The sequence below is a fragment of the Coregonus clupeaformis genome, chromosome 34, assembly GCF_020615455.1.
Source record: "Coregonus clupeaformis isolate EN_2021a chromosome 34, ASM2061545v1, whole genome shotgun sequence".
Taxonomy (NCBI): Eukaryota; Metazoa; Chordata; class Actinopteri; order Salmoniformes; family Salmonidae; genus Coregonus; species Coregonus clupeaformis.
This window is the reverse complement of record NC_059225.1, coordinates 17,596,167-17,616,745: the sequence shown is the minus strand read 5'-3', so window position 1 is coordinate 17,616,745 and position 20,579 is coordinate 17,596,167. Positions and strand designations below refer to the sequence as shown.

The following is a 20,579-nucleotide window of genomic DNA, read 5'->3' as shown; positions in this document are numbered from 1 at the left end:
TAGTGGAGCGGGTTTGAGAGCTTCAAGTTCCTCGTGTCCACATCACTAAGGAATTAACATGATCCACACACACCAACACAGTCGTGAAGAAGGCACGACAACGCCTCTTCCCTCTCAGGAGGCTGAAAAGATTTGGAATGGGGCCTCAGATCCTCAAAAAGGTCTACAAGTGCACCATTGAGAGCATCTTGACTGGCTGCATCACCGCTTGGTATGGCAACGTCTTGGCATCAGACCGCAAGGAGCTCAAATACCTCGTATCCCTGCACATCGACTCGGTATTGGTACTATGTGTACAGTGCCTTGCAAATGTATTCATCTCCCTTGGTGTTTTTCCTATTTTGTTGCATTACAACCTGTAATTTAAATGGATTTTTATTTGGATTTCATGTAATGGACATACACAAAATAGTCCAAATTGGTGAAGTGAAATGAAAAAAAGAACTAAATAACTTAAAAGTGGTGCATGCATATGTATTCACCCCCTTTGCTATGAAGCCCCTAAATAAGATCTGGTGCAACCAATTACCTTCAGAAGTCACATAATTAGTTAAATAAAGTCCACCTGTGTGCAATCTAAGTGTCACATGATCTCAGTATATATACACACCTGTTCTGAAAGGCCCCAGAGTCTGCAACACCACTAAGCAAAAGGGCCCCACCAAGCAAGCGGCACCATGAAGACCAAGGAGCTCTCCAAACAGGTCAGGGACAAAGTTGTGGAGAAGTACAGATCAGGGTTGGGTTATAAAAAAATATCTGAAACTTTGAACATCCCACGGAGCACCATTAAATCCATTATTAAAAAATGGAAAGAATATGGCACCACAACAAACCTGCCAAACCCACCAAAACTCACGGACCAGGCAAGGGCATTAATCAGAGAGGCAACAAAGAGACCAAAGATAACCATAAAGGAGCTGTAAAGCTCCACAGCGGAGATTGGAGTATCTGTCCATAGGACACCTTTAAGCCGTACACTCCACAGAGCTGGGCTTTACGGAAGTGTGGCCAGAAAAAAGCCATTGCTTAAAGAAAAAAATAAGCTAGCGCGTTTGGTGTTTGCCAAAAGCCATGTGGGAGACTCCCCAAACATATTGAAGAAGGTACTCTGGGTCAGATGAGACTAAAATTTAGCTTTTTGGCCATCAAGGAAAAGGCTATGTCTGGCGCAAACCCAACACCTCTCATCACCCCGAGAACACCATCCCCACAGTGAAGTGGATGGGTATTCCAGCATGACAATGATCCAAAACACACAGCCAAGGCAACAAAGGAGTGGCTCAAGAATAAGCACATTAAGGTCCTGGAGTGGCCTAGCCAGTCTCCAGACCTTAATCCCATAGAAAATATGTGGAGGGAGCTGAAGGTTCGAGTTGCCAAACGTCAGCCTCGAAAACTTAATGACTTGGAGAAGATCTGCAAAGAGGAGTGCGACAAAATCCCTTCTGAGATGTGTGCCAACCTGGTGGCCAACTACAAGAAACGTCTGACCTCTGTGATTACCAACAAGGGTTTTGCCACCAAGTACCAAGTCATGTTTTGTAGAGGGGTCAAATACTTATTTCCCTCATTAAAATGCAAATCAATTTATAATATTTTTGACATGCGTTTTTCTGGATTTTTTTGTTGTTTTTCTGTCTCTCACTGTTCAAATAAACCTACCATTAAAATTATAGACTGATAATTTCTTTGTCAGTGGGCAAACATACAAAATCAGCAGGGGATCAAATACTTTTTTCCCCTCACTGTATATATATTTAAAAAATTTAAATATGGGGGATTGGAAGTGATGCAGACAATTACATTGATGGAAGTTACAATCTATCTGCAATATTAAACTGATCTACCCCCTTTAAAAAAATAAAAAATAAAAAAAATAAAAGATTTACACTGGTTAGTCTACACCTGTTGTTTACGAAGCATGTGACAAATACAATTTGATTTGAGATCCGCATAAGGTGAAACAGTCACCCCAGGTGCATTTGTTATTGTTTTTATTTTGTTTAGGAAATGAAGCATAGGAGCATTGTGGTAAAATAAATGTGTAGTACATACTCTGCTGTTCTATTGTGTGTGCAGTGATGTGCACTGATGTCTGATGGGAAAAAAACTATGTTCTTTGTTTGAAGTACCGTCTTTGTTGTAATATCGCAAACGGACTTGGCAGTTACACAGCTACGGATTCCAGCTTTATTTAAAGATAAAGTTAATCCTATCTCTTGTCTCTCCTCTATATCGCTTTCTCCCTCTCTCTGGTCACAGAGCAGACACTAAACAATAGGGTGATCAGAGAGAGACAGGAGAAAGGTGGAGGTATGACACAGCAGTGTGATGTTTAATCCAGCATTATTTCTGTGTGTGTATTTGTGTGTGTGTGTGTGTGTGTGTGTGTGTGTGTGTGTGTTCTTTAAAACTTAAAACAGCAGATTCAAATAATCTAAAACAGGTCAGACATGCGCTCCTGAACACGATTGTGACTGTCTGAGAGTATGTGTGTTGACAGAGACACTGAGCCAGGTGAGCTGCTCAGACATGGTGAAACAAGTGAGCGATAGAAAGAAGGGATTAGAGAGATGGCTCCAAACAGACTGACCCAGAAAAAGAGTGTGGCAAGATCAGCAACCACAGTGTGTGTGTGTGCGTGTGTGCATGCTTGCGTGTGCGAGCATGTGTGTGAGCGTGGGTGCGTACCAGTTTCCTGGCTTTCTCCCTGTTTTGGGAATGGGGTGTCACCGTGGTAACAGATGTGCGCACATGCTCTGTGATGTCATCAGCTGAGCTGGAACACTCACTTTTTCTGGAAAGCTTTCTTCCAAAAATCTGACCACTCCCCTTACCCACCTCTCTGACAGAACACACCTTCTGCCTCTCTTTCTCTCCCTCTTCCCCGTCTTCCTCTCATACTCTTCTTTCCCTTTCCCGCATCTCAACCCGCTTATCTTTCTTAACTCTCCCTCTCACTTTCTTAACTCTCCCCCTCTCTTTCAATAAGATCATGTTCTGGGAGTGTACTGGAAAAATGTACTGACTCACTGAAAAGAGAGAATAGAATAATTGGAAGCAGCTCCACCACAACAACAACATTGGTAGAGGTTTCTTTGCTGGGAGAAAAGAGGGGGGAACATGAAGGAGAAAAACAGGAGAAGAATAGGAGACACTGACCGTTAACCCCTGAATCTGGTTGTGTTTAGTAACACTGTGGTCAGGGTCGGGGGGGGGTCACTGAGCTAGCGTGGGAGACCTATAATATAATAATACCAGAGTGTAAAGATCTGCACATAATACCTAGATTATATATATACACTACTGTTCAAAAGTGTGGGGTCACTTAGAAATGTCCTTGTTTTCCATGAAAACATACATGAAATGAGTTTGAATAGGAAATAAAGAAAAATGCATAGGTAATGGAGTCATTGACAAGGTTAGAAATAATGATTTTTAATATAAATAATAATTGTGTCCTTCAAACTTTGCTTTTGTCAAAGAATCCTCAATTTGCAGCAATTACAGCCTTGCAGACTTTTGCCATTCTAGTTTTCAATTTGTTGGAGGTAATCATGTGTATATGTATGTATATACACTGCTCAAAAAAATAAAGGGAACACTTAAACAACACAATGTAACTCCAAGTCAATCGCACTTCTGTGAAATCAAACTGTCCACTTAGGAAGCAACACTGACTGACAATACATTTCACATGCTGTTGTGCAAATGGAATAGACAACAGGTGGAAATTATAGGCAATTAGCAAGACACCCCCAATAAAGGACTGGTTTTGCAGGTGGTGACCACAGACCACTTCTCAGTTCCTATGCTTCCTGGCTGATGTTTTGGTCACTTTTGAATGCTGGCGGTGCTTTCACTCTAGTGGTAGCATGAGACGGAGTCTACAACCCACACAAGTGGCTCAGGTAGTGCAGCTCATCCAGGATGGCACATCAATCCGAGCTGTGGCAAGAAGGTTTGCTGTGTCTGTCAGCATAGTGTCCAGAGCATGGAGGCACTACCAGGAGACAGGCCAGTACATCAGGAGACGTGGAGGAGGCCGTAGGAGGGCAACAACCCAGCAGCAGGACTGCTACCTCCGCCTTTGTGCAAGGAGGAGCAGGAGGAGCACTGCCAGAGCCCTGCAAAATGACCTCCAGCAGGCCACAAATGTGCATGTGTCTGCTCAAACGGTCAGAAACAGACTCCATGAGGGTGGTATGAGGGCCCGACGTCCACAGGTGGGGGTTGTGCTTACAGCCCAACACCGTGCAGGATGTTTGGCATTTGCCAGAGAACACCAAGATTGGCAAATTCGCCACTGGCGCCCTGTGCTCTTCACAGATGAAAGCAGGTTCACACTGAGCACATGTGACAGACGTGACAGAGTCTGGAGACGCCGTGGAGAACGTTCTGCTGCCTGCAACATCCTCCAGCATGACCGGTTTGGCGGTGGGTCAGTCATGGTGTGGGGTGGCATTTCTTTGGGGGGCCGCACAGCCCTCCACGTGCTCGCCAGAGGTAGCCTGACTGCCATTAGGTACCGAGATGAGCTCCTCAGACCCCTTGTGAGACCATATGCTGGTGCAGTTGGCCCTGAGTTCCTCCTAATGCAAGACAATGCTAGACCTCATGTGGCTGGAGTGTGTCAGCAGTTCCTGCAAGAGGAAGGCATTGATGCTATGGACTTGCCCGTTCGTTCCCCAGACCTGAATCCAATTGAACACATCTGGGACATCATGTCTCGCTCCATCCACCAACGCCACGTTGCACCACAGACTGTCCAGGAGTTGGCGGATGATTTAGTCCAGGTCTGGGAGGAGATCCCTCAGGAGACCATCCGCCACCTCATCAGGAGCATGCCCAGGCATTGTAGGCAGGTCATACAGGCACGTGGAGGCCACACACTACTGAGCCTCATTTTGACTTGTTTTAAGGACATTAAATCAAAGTTGGATCAGCCTGTAGTGTGGTTTTCCACTTTAATTTTGACTCATTTACATTACATTTACATTTTAGTCATTTAGCAGACGCTCTTATCCAGAGCGACTTACAGTTAGAGGAATCGAACCCACAACCCTGGCGTTGCAAACGCCATGCTCTATCAACTGAGCTACATCCCTGCCGGCCATTCCCTCCCCTACCCTGGACGACGCTGGGCCAATTGTGCGCCGCCCATGAGTCTCCCGGTCGCGGCCGGCTGCGACAGAGCCTGGATTCGAACCAGGATCTCTAGTGGCACAGTTAGCACTGCGATGCAGTGCCTTAGACCACTGCGCCACTCAGGAGTACAAATCCAGACCTCCATGGGTAGATACATTTGATTTCCATTGATAATTTTTGTGTGATTTTGCTGTCAGCACATTCAACTATGTAAAGAAAAAAGTATTTAATAAGATTATTTCATTCATTCAGATCTAGGATGTGTTATTTTAGTGTTCCCTTTATTTTTTTGAGCAGTGTATATATATATATATATATATATATATATATATATAGTGAGGGAAAAAAGTATTTGATCCCCTGCTGATTTTGTACGTTTGCCCACTGACAAAGAAATAATCAGTCTATAATTTTAATGGTAGGTTTATTTGAACAGTGAGAGACAGAATAACAACAACAAAGTCCAGAAAAACGCATGTCAAAAATGTTATAAATTGATTTGCATTTTAATGAGGGAAATAAGTATTTGACCCCCTCTCAATCAGAAAGATTTCTGGCTCCCAGGTGTCTTTTATACAGGTAACGAGCTGAGATTAGGAGCACACTCTTAAAGGGAGTGCTCCTAATCTCAGCTTGTTACCTGTATAAAAGACACCTGTCCACAGAAGCAATCAATCAATCAGATTCCAAACTCTCCACCATGGCCAGGACCAAAGAGCTCTCCAATGATGTCAGGGACAAGATTGTAGACCTACACAAGGCTGGAATGGGCTACAAGACCATCGCCAAGCAGCTTGGTGAGAAGGTGACAACATTTACATTACATTTTACATTTACGTCATTTAGCAGACGCTCTTATCCAGAGCGACTTACAGTTTGTGAGTGTATACATTATTTTTACATACTGGCCCCCCGTGGGATTCAAACCCACAACCCTGGTGTTGTAAACACCACGCTCTACCAACTGAGCTACATCCCTGCCGGCCATTCCCTCCCCTACCCTGGACCAATTGTGCGCCGCCCCATGGGTCTCCCGGTCACGGCCGGCTACGACAGAGCCTGGATACGAACCAGGATCTCTAGTGGCACAGCTAGCACTGCGATGCAGTGCCTTAGACCACTGCGCCACTCGGGAGACGTAATATGTAATATGTACATGTGGGTAGAGTTGGTGCGATTCTTCGCAAATGGAAGAAACACAAAATAACTGTCAATCTCCCTCGGCCTGGGGCTCCATGCAAGATCTCACCTTGTGGAGTTGCAATGATCATGAGAACGGTGAGGAATCAGCCCAGAACTACACGGGATGATCTTGTCAATGATCTCAAGGCAGCTGGGACCATAGTCACCAAGAAAACAATTGATAACACACTACGCCGTGAAGGACTGAAATCCTGCAGTGCCCGCAAGGTCCCCCTGCTCAAGAAAGCACATATACATGCCTGTCTGAATTTTGCCAATGAACATCTGAATGATTCAGAGGGGAACTGGGTGAAAGTGTTGTGGTCAGATGAGACCAAAATGGAGCTCTTTGGCATCAACTCAACTCGCCGTGTTTGGAGGAGGAGGAATGCTGCCTATGACCCCAAGATACTATCCCCACCGTCAAACATGGAGGTGGAAACATTATGCTTTGGGGGTGTTTTTCTGCTAAGTGGACAGGACAACTTCACCGCATCAAAAGGACGATGGACGGGGCCATGTACCGTCAAATCTTGGGTGAGAACCTCCTTCCCTCAGCCAGGGCATTGAAAATGGGTCGTGGATGGGTATTCCAGCATGACAATGACCCAAAACACACGGCCAAGGCAAGAAAGGAGTGGCTCAAGAGGAAGCACATTAAGGTCCTGGAGTGGCCTAGCCAATCTCCAGACCTTAATCCCATAGAAAATCTGTGGAGGGAGCTGAAGGTTCGAGTTGCCAAACGTCAGCCTCGAAACTTTAATGACTTGGAGAAGATCTGCAAAGAGGAGTAGGACAAAATCCCTCCTGAGATGTGTGCAAACCTGGTGGCAAACTACAAGAAACGTCTGACCTCTGATTGCCAACAAGGGTTTTGCCACCAAGTACTAAGTCATGTTTTGCAGAGGGGTCAAATACTTATTTCCCTCATTAAAATGCAAATCAATTTATAAAATTTTTGACATGCGTTTTTCTGCATTTTTGTTGTTGTTATTCTGTCTCTCACTGTTCAAATAAACCTACCATTAAAATTATAGACTGATAATTTCTTTGTCAGTGGGCAAACGTACAAAATCAGCAGGGGATCAAATACTTTTTTCCCTCACTGTATATATATATATATATATATATATATATATATATATATATATATATATATATATATATATATATATATATGCATTAAAAGAGAGAAAACATATGGGGGATTGGAGGTGATGCAGACAATTACATTGATGGAAGTTACAATCTATCTGCAATATTAAAGCTGATCTACCCCCCCCCAAAAAAAAGAAAAAGAAGCATTGCGGCTTGGCTGGGTTGTGTTTCGGAGGACGCACGGCTCTCGACCTTCGCCTCTCCCGAGTCCGTACGGGAGTTGCAGCGATGGGACAAGATTGTAACTACCAATTGATTACCACGAAATTAACCTCCACAATCCCCCGACCTCAAACCAATTGAGATGGTTTGGGATGAGTCGGACCGCAGAGTGAAGGAAAAGCAGCCAACAAGTGCTCAGCATACGTGGGAACTCCTTCAAGACTGTTGGAAAAGCATTCCAGGTGAAGCTGGTTGAGAGAATGCCAAGAGTGTACAAGGCAGTCATCAAGGCAAAGGGTGGCTAGTTGAAGAATATAAAATATATTTTGATTTGTTTAACACTTTTTTGGTTACTACATGATTCCATATGTGTTATTTCATAGTTTTGATATCTTCACTATTATTCTACAATGTAGAAAATAGTCAAAATAAAGAAAAACCCTTGAATGAGTAGGTGTTCTAAAACTTTTGACCGGCAGTGTATGTTTTTGCAGGTGTGTATGTGAGTAGATATGGCGTACCTGGTATGCATGTCTGTACAGTTGGTATGCGTGTGTGGAGGGTATCAATGAGCATGTTAGCATGGGCATATGTAGGTTTGTGGGCATGTGCACATGCGTGAGTGTGTGCAAGGCCCTCACAGCAAGGTCTCCCCTTCATCAAGACATTCATTTCCTAAAATGGATCCTGCCGCCACAGAGAGAGAGAGTCTACACACACTTCCATTCACTCCTTCTCCTTTCTTTTCCTCCCTCAGTCTGTATGGAAATAACTCTCACTTCATGCAAATACTCATGCTTCAGTTACCTGCATGTACCGTACTATATTACCCTACACACACACGCATACACACTTTCATTTAGGTATTAAAAACATACACACACTGTGCTCTATAAATGTTGTTTTCTGTAGATAAGGACACGGCAGCAGGAAAGCCACCTACAGCTAATACCATACTGCCTAAACACACACACACACACCTCTGGACATATGTCTGTGTGTGTCTTTATGAACTTGCAGAATGTTTTAGAAAGTAGGAGAAATTCCCCCAACTCTGTTCATTAAAAAAAAACTAATGATGTACGGCCCAGCTTTCTTTCTCTATTGAGAGAGAGAGAGAAGTGTGAGGTGTGTGCAGCTGCGGTGACAGACATTTAACAATGGGTCCGGTTAGACCGGTGCTGCAGGGAGTACCCATTGAGAAAGGAAGAAGGTGTGGAGGGTGGCAAATTAAAGATAAAAAAATAAACAAATGTCCGGTTCAAATTTCTGACAAAAGGCTTTCCAAACAAGAAATATGGGCTAGTAGTCTACTGTGGGTCAATAGGAGTTGACTGATACAGTTTCTTATGACATAGTGATGCATGCTTTAGTCCCAGGGACAACACTAGATGTACAGCCAGCACTCACCCTAATTGGGGAGGCCAGAGGCGATGACTTCCCACCAACCACTACTCTGGATCTCTCACCAGCTAGGTGGCAGCATGCAGAGTTCTCTCACAAACACGCACAGACAAAGTCATGCAAGAGACACACACTCAGCAACTTCAATTATAAAATAATGCCAACAGCAACAAAACACACCTTTTCCTGAGCTATGAAAAGACAGAGAGAGAAAGATTAATAGAAAGAGACAGAGAGTGAGACACACACAGTGAGTGTTTCACTGACCTGTACCCACTCAGGGTGTGGGAACCCCATGATCTCCGAGCTTGTCCTTTTCGCTCACACACACTCTTTCTCTCTCTCTTTTTCTCTCTCTTTTTCTGTCGGAAGACGGCAGATCTAACTATACTCTAGTTGCGAGTTGGAGTGAGTGTGAGAGAATGACAGAGGGAGGGAGGACGAGGTGGGGACTAGGGTAGGATAATTGGACAAAGACATGTCAATCACTGACAGACGGCCAATGGAGAGCTGGGGGTGAGATTCATGGCTGGGATCTCCCATCCCTGGGAACCGTCTGTCTACACTCCACCCATGTGTAAGTATGTGCATGTGCCTTTGTGGTAGTGACAATGGAATCCATCCTTCCCAAAGACGTCCGAACTAGTGATGGGGGGACGACGACGATATATCGATATTTGACTCCAAGTATCAATTTGTAAAAATTAAAAAATTAAAAAACACACACACACATATAATATATATATATATATATATATATATATATATATACACACACATTGTAGAATAATAGTGAAGACATCAAAACTATGAAATAACACATATGGAATCATGTAGTAACCAAAAGTGTTAAACAAATCAAAATATATTTCAGATTTGAGATTCTTCAAAATAGCGACCCTTTGCCTTGATGACAGCTTTGCACACTCTTGGCATTCTCTCAACCAACTTCACCTGGAATGCTTTTCCAACAGTCTTGAAGGAGTTCCCACATATGCTGAGCACTTGTTGGCTGCTTTTCCTTCACTCTGCGGTCCAACTCATCCCAAACCATCTCAATTGGGTTGAGGTCGGGTGATTGTGGAGGCCAGGTCATCTGATGCAGCACTCCACCACTCTCCTTCTTGGTCAAATAGCCCTTACACAGCCTAGAGGTGTGTTGGGTCATTGTCCTGTTGAAAAACAAATGATAGTCCTACTAAGCCCAAACCAGATGGGATGGCGTATCGCTGCAGAATGCTGTGGTAGCCATGCTGGTTAAGTGTGCCTTGAATTCTAAATAAATCACTGACAGTGATATATTTATATACAGTACGTTTGACTGGTACTGTGTGTGTGTGTGTATATATATATATTTATATTTATATTTATACACACACACTATACTATAGCTTGTTCTCCCATCTTTTTAAATAGTGAGCCAACATGTTTTCAGCACTTTTATTTCCCTGACTGATCAAAACTTGTTTTCTTATACTCTCTCGTCTCTCTGCAGACATACACTGAGTGTACAAAACATTAGGAACAGCTTCCTAATATTGAGTTTTCCTAATGTTTTGTACACTCAGTGAGCAATATGTTTGGAACATCAAATCGCAATACAATCACAATATCGAATCCCAATACATATAGAATCGTGAGAATCGCAATACATATCGTGTCGCCACCTAAGTATCGCAATAATATTGTATATTGAGGTCCCTGGCAATTCCCAGACCTAGTCCGGACCCAAAATTCTGGTTTACACCCACATGTCATTGGTTAAACACACACATACACACACCCACACATAGATTACCTCCAGTGATAACCACATCCTGATTGATTGCCCCATCCTGATTGATTGTCATGATGATGGTTTAATCATGTAATCATATCTCTGTTTGTCTCAGCCAGGGGTACTCAACTACTATTTGAGAAGATCCGGTCACACATACTTACTAGATGGCAAAGGTCCGGATGGATATTGTCATTTATCGGCGTGGTAGCAAACCCCCATCTCGAGTGAAGATTTTGCCATTTTAAAGCTCATTCCCAGCAATTCTACACATTTTGCCCGGGGCCTTGTCTTGTGTGTGTTATGATACCTGAGTGACTTAACAAAATCAATGTGGGCCCCCTGGGGGTAGACTAATCTGGCAATGTTAACTACAAGATTTAGATAGCTGGTTAGCCTAACTTACCCATCTAGCTAACATGGCCAGTAGTTGATCAACTGGAAATTTCTGACAGGTTATAAATATCTCTCTAAGCAAGGTCTGTCAGTGAATGACATAGCAAGAGGAAAACTGCCCATGCCATACCAAATGTTGAAATGTAACCTTGTGCATTCTATTACAACTCTCAGCAGCAGTAAGTTAAAAGCCTGACTGAATTCCTAATTATATATAGTCACCATCTGCCAGTTGAGTATTGCTGGTCATTGATCAGGTTAGTCATCTGATCTGGTTGCTCATTGATTTATTACTCCTGAGTGCATGTCAATAGTATAGTCTTTATCCTTCATCTGCACTGATGTGAAAGAACTGCATAAGCAAAAGGCCATATAAGTGGGATGGTGCCTCATGGAAATCTGCTATCTCCTATACAGTCTTTTCATATCAGGTCAGCTGAAGGGGAGGAGGAGAGAAGAGAGGAAGCCACTTCAAACAGCTGAGTTCAGTTGCTTGGTAATAATCTGTTTAGACATGGCTAGCAGGCTAGTTTCTTATCAGTCTCTACAGTACACACGGGCACATGCACCCACGCGGACACACATACTGTACAATAATTAAAGGTCTTGCAATATCAGCTCTTCTTATGATATCCCAGCATCTGGCTAATCATCAGATGCGCTCCCCTCCCTCAGTTCTCCTAAGTGCTGACACCTTTTTTTGTTATCTAATATCACACGTAATCACCCTACTACAGAATCACATTCATCTGCCTATTTCCAAATCCTCCCACACTCGTAAGATACACACACACAACTAACTGAAGAACATAATAGACCTAGCATAGGTTTGCTACAATACAGAATATACTTTTTTTAAATTTTGGTAGGTTCTCAAAAGTTTTTCCATTGCAGCCCCTAAAAAGACTTACCACCAAACTACAACTATGTTTAACAGTGTTTGGCAGCAATCCATGAGGAACTGGCCACAACCCACTATTTTGGAACCACTGCAATGCACACTACACTACACTACTACACAAGTGTGTTTACATGTGTGTCTGTGGTACCGCTGCCATCTTCTGGTAGACTGAGCTACATGACAAATGTCCCCTGTCCTGCAACAGAGGGACGACACACACAAACACTATCTTTGCACAGGGTCGTGTGTGTGTGTTTGTGTGTGTTGAGTTTCAGCTGGTGTGTGTGTGTGTTAAATACATGGTTTGTTATGTTTTTGCAACTGGTAGATTAGGTAATATCTGAGCGGAAAACAGTCTGATGGTACAGTGATGCAGAATCACAAGCCCCACTTCACTTCCTGCAACTCTATGACACAGACTAGACACACACCACTTCCCCTTTCAATGTGGAGAGAGAGAGAAGGAAAGAGAGAAGGAAAGAGAGTGAGAGAGACCCTATAGCCCCTTACCCACCAATTTATATCTGGGAGGATTGGTAAGCCCATCGTTTCAAGTCCTGTCAGGTGGGGGTTAAAATGGGATCAGCTGATGGTTGTTGGGTGACTAGGTTCCCTGATGCCCATCTCATGACAAACTCGCTCACATTCCAATATTGGACACAAACAGTGAACTGTGCACACCAACACACCACACTTCCTTACTGTGTGTGTGTTTGTGTGTGTTTGTGTGTGTGTGTGCCCATGTCATTACATATAACCGATAATGTTGTTCTAAGGTTGGACCTGTCCCCCACACCTACTGCTCCTTGAGCTCACTGTATCTGCAATCAATATTGGGCCACGAGGTGTGTGTATGTGTGTGTGTGTGTGTGCGTCTTTAGCCCACACCCATAAAGTCAAGCAAACACTCCTATCCAGTGTTTGCCTAGTTGTCTTTCCTGACAAGAGAAAGACAACCAAACACGCACACAGTACAAGGTTCCAAGTGAATTATCTTTACCCTAAATGACATATAGGAAACACTCAGCCATGCTGAAAAAGCAGGTATTTTCTTTACACGCACACAAATGATAAAGAATGCCATTCCAGAGAGGAGAGAGACACATTAACAACACAAGACACTCTCTCCCTCCCTCTCTCTTTCTACCCAGCTCTCCCATTACATATTTCTATCTCATGAACTCTCTCTTTCCCTCCCCCCATTGGTTGGCTAAGTGCAATATTTGCCATATTTCTTCAGATCCTCTCTGAGCTCCACTAGTGCCTTAATTGGAGCAAGGTTTCTCTTTTCTAAAATAATACTCTTTCAGTACCATCTCTATCGCTCTCGTAACTTCCTCTCTCCCACCCCAGAGTGGTGGGGTAATGGCTAAACACTACTTCTGCTAAAGCCTTAAGTGTGCTACAGATTCTTGTTCAAGTGGCGTACTTGGCCTTAGATCAGTGGGGTAAAATAGGGGCGACAACCCAGGTTCAATACCCAGTTGGCTACATTGGTGCCGTGACCCTATGTATTGCTGGGTTGATGCTATAGCTGGGGTTGCTGTGGAGAGAAGGAAAGGAAGGGAAAGGGGATACCTAGTCAGTTGTACAACTGAATGCATTTAACTGAAATGTGTCTGAATCAGAGAGGTGTGGGGGACTGCCTTAATCCACATCCAAGGGAAGGTCAAACGGGGTCGAAGTGTAGCAGAGGTAGTTCATTTGGTGAACTACACTTCACTCCTGTGATGAGTGGCTGAACAGTGGTCTACGCCTTCAGCTCAGTGGGATAATGTGGTCTTAATTCACAGAGATGTTTCCGATTGTCATCTAAGAGTCCATAAACCTTTGTTTGGTCAGGAAATAAATGCATGTTTAACTTCCGTCATTGAACTGCAGGAAACCCATCCCTGCACCCTCAGGCAAGCCAAGGCATTGTCCTGTGCATGCACGCACACACACACAAGCAGCTGGCCATCTGCAGTGGGCTACTGTACTGCAGCATCCCGGTCGCCCCTGCACTCACCATACCCAGAGTTGGGGGGTAATTGATTACATGTCGTAGACAATCAGTTACATGTAATTTGATTACAAAAACACTAACTGTAATCAGTTACGTTACCAGCATAAAATATTGTAATGGGTTTACAGATACTTTTGAAAAACTAGATGTTACTTCTTGGACTACTTTTACATTCAGAATTTTGTGAAGAAAATACATTGACACCTTTCTGTTTTTTCAATTACATTAAATTCAGCATTGAAAAAAGGAGCAAGTTTAAATTTGTTCCACCTGAGGGAGTCTGACCACAAGTCAGAGACCACTATGATGACAAATGCTATGATGGATCCTTTTTGTCTTTGTCTAATGCCTTTTAAGGGGAAAGTAATCCAAAAGTAGCATAAAGTACTCATATGATGTTACCGAGTTTGGTTAATCCAAAAGTTACGTTACTGATTACAATTTTGGACAGGTAAGTAGTAACTGTATATTATTACATTTAGAAAGTAACCTAACCAACCCTAACCATACCCATTGATTATATTTGACTAGGGAGTCGACCAGGCAGATATTTATCTACGGTTGGAGGATAAGAGTTTGTTTGTTTTCGAATACAAATTAACCATGGAGTGAGACAGACTCCCTCAAAACTTTTTCTAGACATTAATCTTCGTCATCAAGCAAATAATTTAAACGGAGTTTATGACAATATACACAACATAGGCAAATACCCAAACATAAAAGTTGTTTAAATGAAAACATAGCTACCTCATTAAGTAGAATCGGGTAATTACACACGGTTGAAGGCTGTTAATTGGGTTCCCAGTGATCGGTTTGAGTAGTAAACGTCGAGTGCGCGCGAGCTCCAGACGGAACCATCTGCCTGACCACTCCACTCCACACCACGCCCATCTCTCGATCTCTCTCGCTCTCCGACTCTCTCACACATACATTCAGCTAGAGAAAAAAATTATGGAACCAACCTGTCAATCGCAACAGGTTTATGTCCCCAGTCAGAGAGAGAGAGAGATGGGGAGAGGGAGAAAGAGAGGGAGTCAATACTGTTGTGTGTATTCAGCTGCCCAGACGTGCAGTGAATAAAATATTGATTGCGGCAACCTCTCTCTCTCTCTCTCTCTCTCTCTATCTCCTCTGGTAATCAGAAAGCAGTTGTATTGAAGAATCACCGATAAATGACAGCCATTAACCTTCCACACAGAGGCGGCTTGAGTCTCCCACCTACTGCCTTAATCTATCTATCTATCTATCTATCTATCTATCTATCTATCTATCTATCTATCTATCTATCTATCTATCTATCTATCTATCTATCTATCTATCTATCTCAATTCAATTTCAATTCAATTTAAGGGCTTTATTGGCATGGGAAACGTATGTTAACATTGCCAAAGCAAGTGAAGTAGATAGTAAACAAAAGTGAAATAAACAATAAATATTAACAGTAAACATTACACTCAGAAGTTTCAAAAGAATAAAGACATTTCAAATGTCATATTATGTATATATACAGTGTTGTAACAATGTGCAAATAGTTAAAGTACAAATGGGAAAATAAATAAACATAAATATGGGTTGTATTTACAATGGTGTTTGTTCTTCACTGGTTGCCCTTTTCTTGTGGCAACAGGTCACAAATCTTGCAGCTGTGATGGCACACTGTGGTTTTTCACCCAGTAGATAAGGGAGTTTATCAAAATTGGGTTTGTTTTCGAATTCTTTGTGGTTCGCTGTAATCTGAGGGAAATATGTGTCTCTAATATGGTCATACATTTGGCAGGAGGTTAGGAAGTGCAGCTCAGTTTCTACCTCATTTTGTGGGCAGTGTGCACATAGCCTGTCTTCTCTTGAGAGCCAGGTCTGCCTACGGCGGCCTTTCTCAATAGCAAGGCTATGCTCACTGAGTCTGTACATAGTCAAAGCTTTCCTTAAGTTTGGGTCAGTCACAGTGGTCAGGTATTCTGCCACTGTGTACTCTCTATTTAGGGCCAAATAGCATTCTAGTTTGCTCTGTTTTTTTGTTTGTTCTTTCCAGTGTGTCAAGTAATTCTCTTTTTGTTTTCTCATGATTTGGTTGGGTCTAATTGTGTTGTTGTTGTTGTTGTTGTTGTTGTCCTGGGGCTGTGTGGGGTCTGTTTGTGTTTGTGAACAGAGCCCCAGGACAAGCTTACTTAGGGGACTCTTCTCCAAGTTCATCTCTCTGTAGGTGATGGCTTTGTTATGGAAGGTTTGGGAATCGCTTCCTTTTAAGTGGTTATAGAATTTAACGGCTCTTTTCTGGATTTTGATAATTAGCGGTTATTGGCCTAATTCTGCTCTGCATGCATTATTTGGTGTTTTACGTTGTACACAGAGGATGTTTTCGCAGAATTCTGCATGCAGTCTCAATTTGGTGTTTGTCCCATTTTGTGAATTCTTGGTTGGTGAGCAGACCCCAGACCTCAGAACCATAAAGGGCAATGGGTTCTATAACTGATTCAAGTATTTTTAGCCAGATCCTAATTGGTATGTCAAATTTTATGTTCCTTTTGATGGCATAGAAGGCCCTTCTTGCCTTGTCTCTCAGATCGTTCACAGCTTTGTGGAAGTTACCTGTGGCGCTGATGTTTAGGCCGAGGTATGTATAGTTTTTTGTATGCTCTAGGGCAGGGGTGTCAAACTCATTTTAGCTCAGGGGCCACATGGAGGAAAATCTATTCCCAAGTGGGCCGGACCGGAAAAATCATGGTATATATAACTTAAAAACAACAACTTCAGATTGTTTTCTTTGTTTTAATACGATCAACATACAACATAAAGCTGGAGCCTGAGGACAGTGTGTCCAAAATAGTACAAGCACAACATCACTATTAATCATAAAACACGTCAAGTTTATTTGAAAATTCTAAAGAAAAAGAACACACAAACACACAATGCCTCAGTGATTAACAGAACTGTTTCACAGATCACATAACTATATCAGGGTGTCATTTCTCAGGCAGAAATGTAGATAAAAATAATGAAATCCTGTTCCCCAAACAAGTGCAAGAACCACAGAGTCAAGAATAGGTTAAATATACAAATAAAATAAAATCAATTAAAAACAATAGCACATCAACATAAAAACATATAAACATAAAGCTGGAGCATGAGGACAGTGTCCAAAAGCACAACATCACTATTAATCATAAAACACCTCAAGTTATTTGAAAGTTCTGAGGACAAAGAACACACAAACACACAATGCCTCAGTGATTCACAGAAGTATATCACAGATCACAGAACTATATCAGGGTGTCATTTCTCAGGCAGAAATGTAGATAAAAATAATGAAATCCTGTTCCCCAAACAAGTGCAAGAACCACAGAGTCAAGAATAGGTTAAATATACAAATAAAATAAAATCAATTAAAAACAATAGCACATCAACATAAAAACATATAAACATAAATCTGAAAGTGTTGCTCAAACTCCCGTAACAGTCCAGTTATTTTATCTTTGAACCGCTTCATGTCTGCCACATGTTGGGTCGCGCACACATTTTTCAGACAGGGGAAGTGAGCTGCATCACCACCGCAAGTTGCGTCTCCCACAATGACAGCTTCAACTTGAAAGAACGTATGCTGTCATAATACTGCGTGACAACTTTGTTGCGCCCTTGCAGCTGTTTGTTCAAGTTATTCAGGTGCTCTGTAACATCCACCATAAATGCAAGGTCCGGCATCCATTCTGCGGAATGAAATTCTAACACTGGTTTGCCCTTTTCTTCCATGAACTGTTCAATTTCTTCTCGTAAATCAAAGAAACGCCTCAGCACAGCACCTCGGCTTAACCATCTTACCTCAGTGTGGTATGGCAGGCCATAGATGTGGTCTTTCTCTCTGAGAAGGCTGTCAAACTGACGGTGATTCAGGCTTCTGGATCGGATGAAATTAACAGTTTGGATGACCACCTTCATGACGTTATCCATCTTTAATGACTTGCAACACAAAGCCTCCTGGTGCAAAATACAGTGAAAAGTCAAAAAATCACGTCCTCCATTTGCAGATTGCACTTTCTCTCTGAACTTTGTCACAACGCCTGCTTTTTTCCCGATCATTGAGGGCGCACCATCTGTAGCCAGGCTGACAGCGCGGGACCAGTCCACTCCGACCCTGTCCAGCGCGCCGACGAGTGCGGTAAAAATATCAGCTGCTGTCGTTGTATCTGTAATCGGCACCAACTCCACCAACTCCTCGGTGACGGTCAATGTGTCATCAACTCCGCGGATGAAAAAATGGCCAGTTGTGCAACATCTGTAATGTCAGTGCTTTCATCAGTTGCAACCGAAAACGCAATAAATGACTTTACTTTTTGCTTCAACTGGCTGTCCAAATCCACTGAAAGATCGGAAATCCTGTCTGCAACTGTGTTTCTTGTCAGGCTGATATTTGCAAAAGCCTGCCGCTTTTCAGGCCACACAATCTCCGCTGCCTTCATCATGCATGTTTTTACAAATTCACCCTCACTAAATGGTTTTGAAGCCACTGCGATTTCATTAGCAATGAGGTAGCTAGCTTTCACTGCAGCGTCACTGATGTCTCGGCTGTGAGTAAACACAGACTGCTGTTTCTTCAGACCCGCCAACAGTTCATTCACCTTCTCTCATCTCCGCTGTCCTTGAAAGTTGTCATATTTGTCGGCATGAAGACTCACATAGTGGCGACGAAGGTTATATTCTTTCAGCACTGCAACATGCTCTGAACACACCAAACATACAGCTTTCCCATTCAATTCCGTGATTAAATAGGATGACCATTTTTCTTGGAACACTCTGCACTCTGCGTCCACTTTTCTCTTTTTTGACAGAGACATATTGGGGCAATGAGGGTGCCAAAGCACATAATGTTAAAAGTAGAAGCCGTAATAAATATCGCGGGCAAAACAAAGTAGCTCACTGGCTGCACGTGCTTGACCTACTTGCTCTGCCCCGGTATAAACAGTTTGCTTGCTTAACACAATTGCTATTGCACCATTCAGTGGACGCAATTGGAACAGCAGTTTATTTTATTGAAAAATTGCAGCGCATTTTTATACTTAAAAAAATAAAATAAAATAAAATTCTTTTTTTTAAATCATCTCGCGGGCCGGATTAAACCCGTTTGCGGGCCTGATCCGGCCCGCGGGCCGTACGTTTGACACCCCTGCTCTAGGGCAACGGTGTCTAGATGGAATTTGTATTTGTGGTCCTGGCAACTGGACCTTTTTTGGAACACCATTATTTTTGTCTTACTGAGATTTACTGTCAGGGCCCAGGTCTGACAGAATCTGTGCAGAAGATCTAGGTGCTGCTGTAGGCCCTCCTTGGTTGGTGACAGAAGCACCAGATCATCAGCAAACAGAAGACATTTGACTTCAGATTCTAGTAGGGTGAGGCCGGGTGCTGCAGACTGTTCTAGTGCCCTCGCCAATTCGTTGATATATATGTTGAAGAGGGTGGGGCTTAAACTGCATCCCTGTCTCACCCCACGGCCCTGTGGAAACAAATGTGTGTGTTTTTTGCCAATTTTAACCGCACACTTGTTGTTTGTGTACATGGATTTTATAATGTCGTATGTTTTTCCCCCAACCCCACTTTCCATCAATTTGTATAGCAGACCCTCATGCCAAATTGAGTCAAAAGCTTTTTTGAAATCAACAAAGCATGAGAAGACTTTGCCTTTGCCTTTGTTTTGGTTTGTTTGTTTGTTAATTAGGGTGTGCAGGGTGAATACGTGGTCTGTCGTACGGTAATTTGGTAAAAAAATTTGCTCAGTACATTGTTTTCACTGAGGAAATGAACTAGTCTGCTGTTAATGATAATGCAGAGGATTTTCCCAAGGTTGCTGTTGACGCATATCCCACGGTAGTTATTGGGGTCAAATTTGTCTCCACTTTTGTGGATTGGGGTGATCAGTCCTTGGTTCCAAATATTGGGGAAGATGCCAGAGCTAAGGATGATGTTAAAGAGTTTAAGTATAGCTAATTGAAATTTGTGGTCTGTATATTTTATCATTTCATTGAGGATACCATCAACACCACAGGACTTTTTGGGTTGGAGGGTTTGTATTTTGTCCTGTAGTTTATTCAATGTAATTGGAGAATCCAGTGGGTTCTGGTAGTCTTTAATAGTTGATTCTAAGATTTGCATTTGATCATGTATATTTTTTTGTTATAGGGCCAAAAAGATTGTTGAAGTGGTTTACCCATACATCTCCGTTTTGGATAGATAGCTCTTCGTGTTGTTGTTTGTTTAGTGTTTTCCAATTTTCCCAGAAGTGGTTAGAGTCTATGGATTCTTCAATTACATTGAGCTGATTTCTGACATGCTGTTCCTTCTTTTTCCGTAGTGTATTTCTGTATTGTTTTAGTGATTCACCATAGTGAAGGCGTAGGCTCAGGTTTTCTGGGTCTCTATGTTTTTGGTTGGATAGGATTCTCAATTTCTTT

General features: G+C 42.6%; 1 protein-coding gene across 2 annotated transcripts in view; it reads right to left on the bottom strand.

The window, feature by feature from the left end:
• Window positions 1–15,039, bottom strand: part of LOC121549792 (phospholipase D1) — a 32,822-nt gene extending 17,783 nt beyond the window's left edge. The window contains exon 1 of one of the 2 annotated variants that reach the window (XM_041861677.2): window positions 14,884–15,039. The gene's annotated coding sequence lies outside the window, so the exon portion shown is untranslated. Of the gene's footprint in view, window positions 1–9,324; window positions 9,463–14,883 lie in introns of those variants that run through there. The other variant, XM_041861678.2, reaches the window with a different exon arrangement.
• Window positions 15,040–20,579: the final 5,540 nt, after the last annotated feature.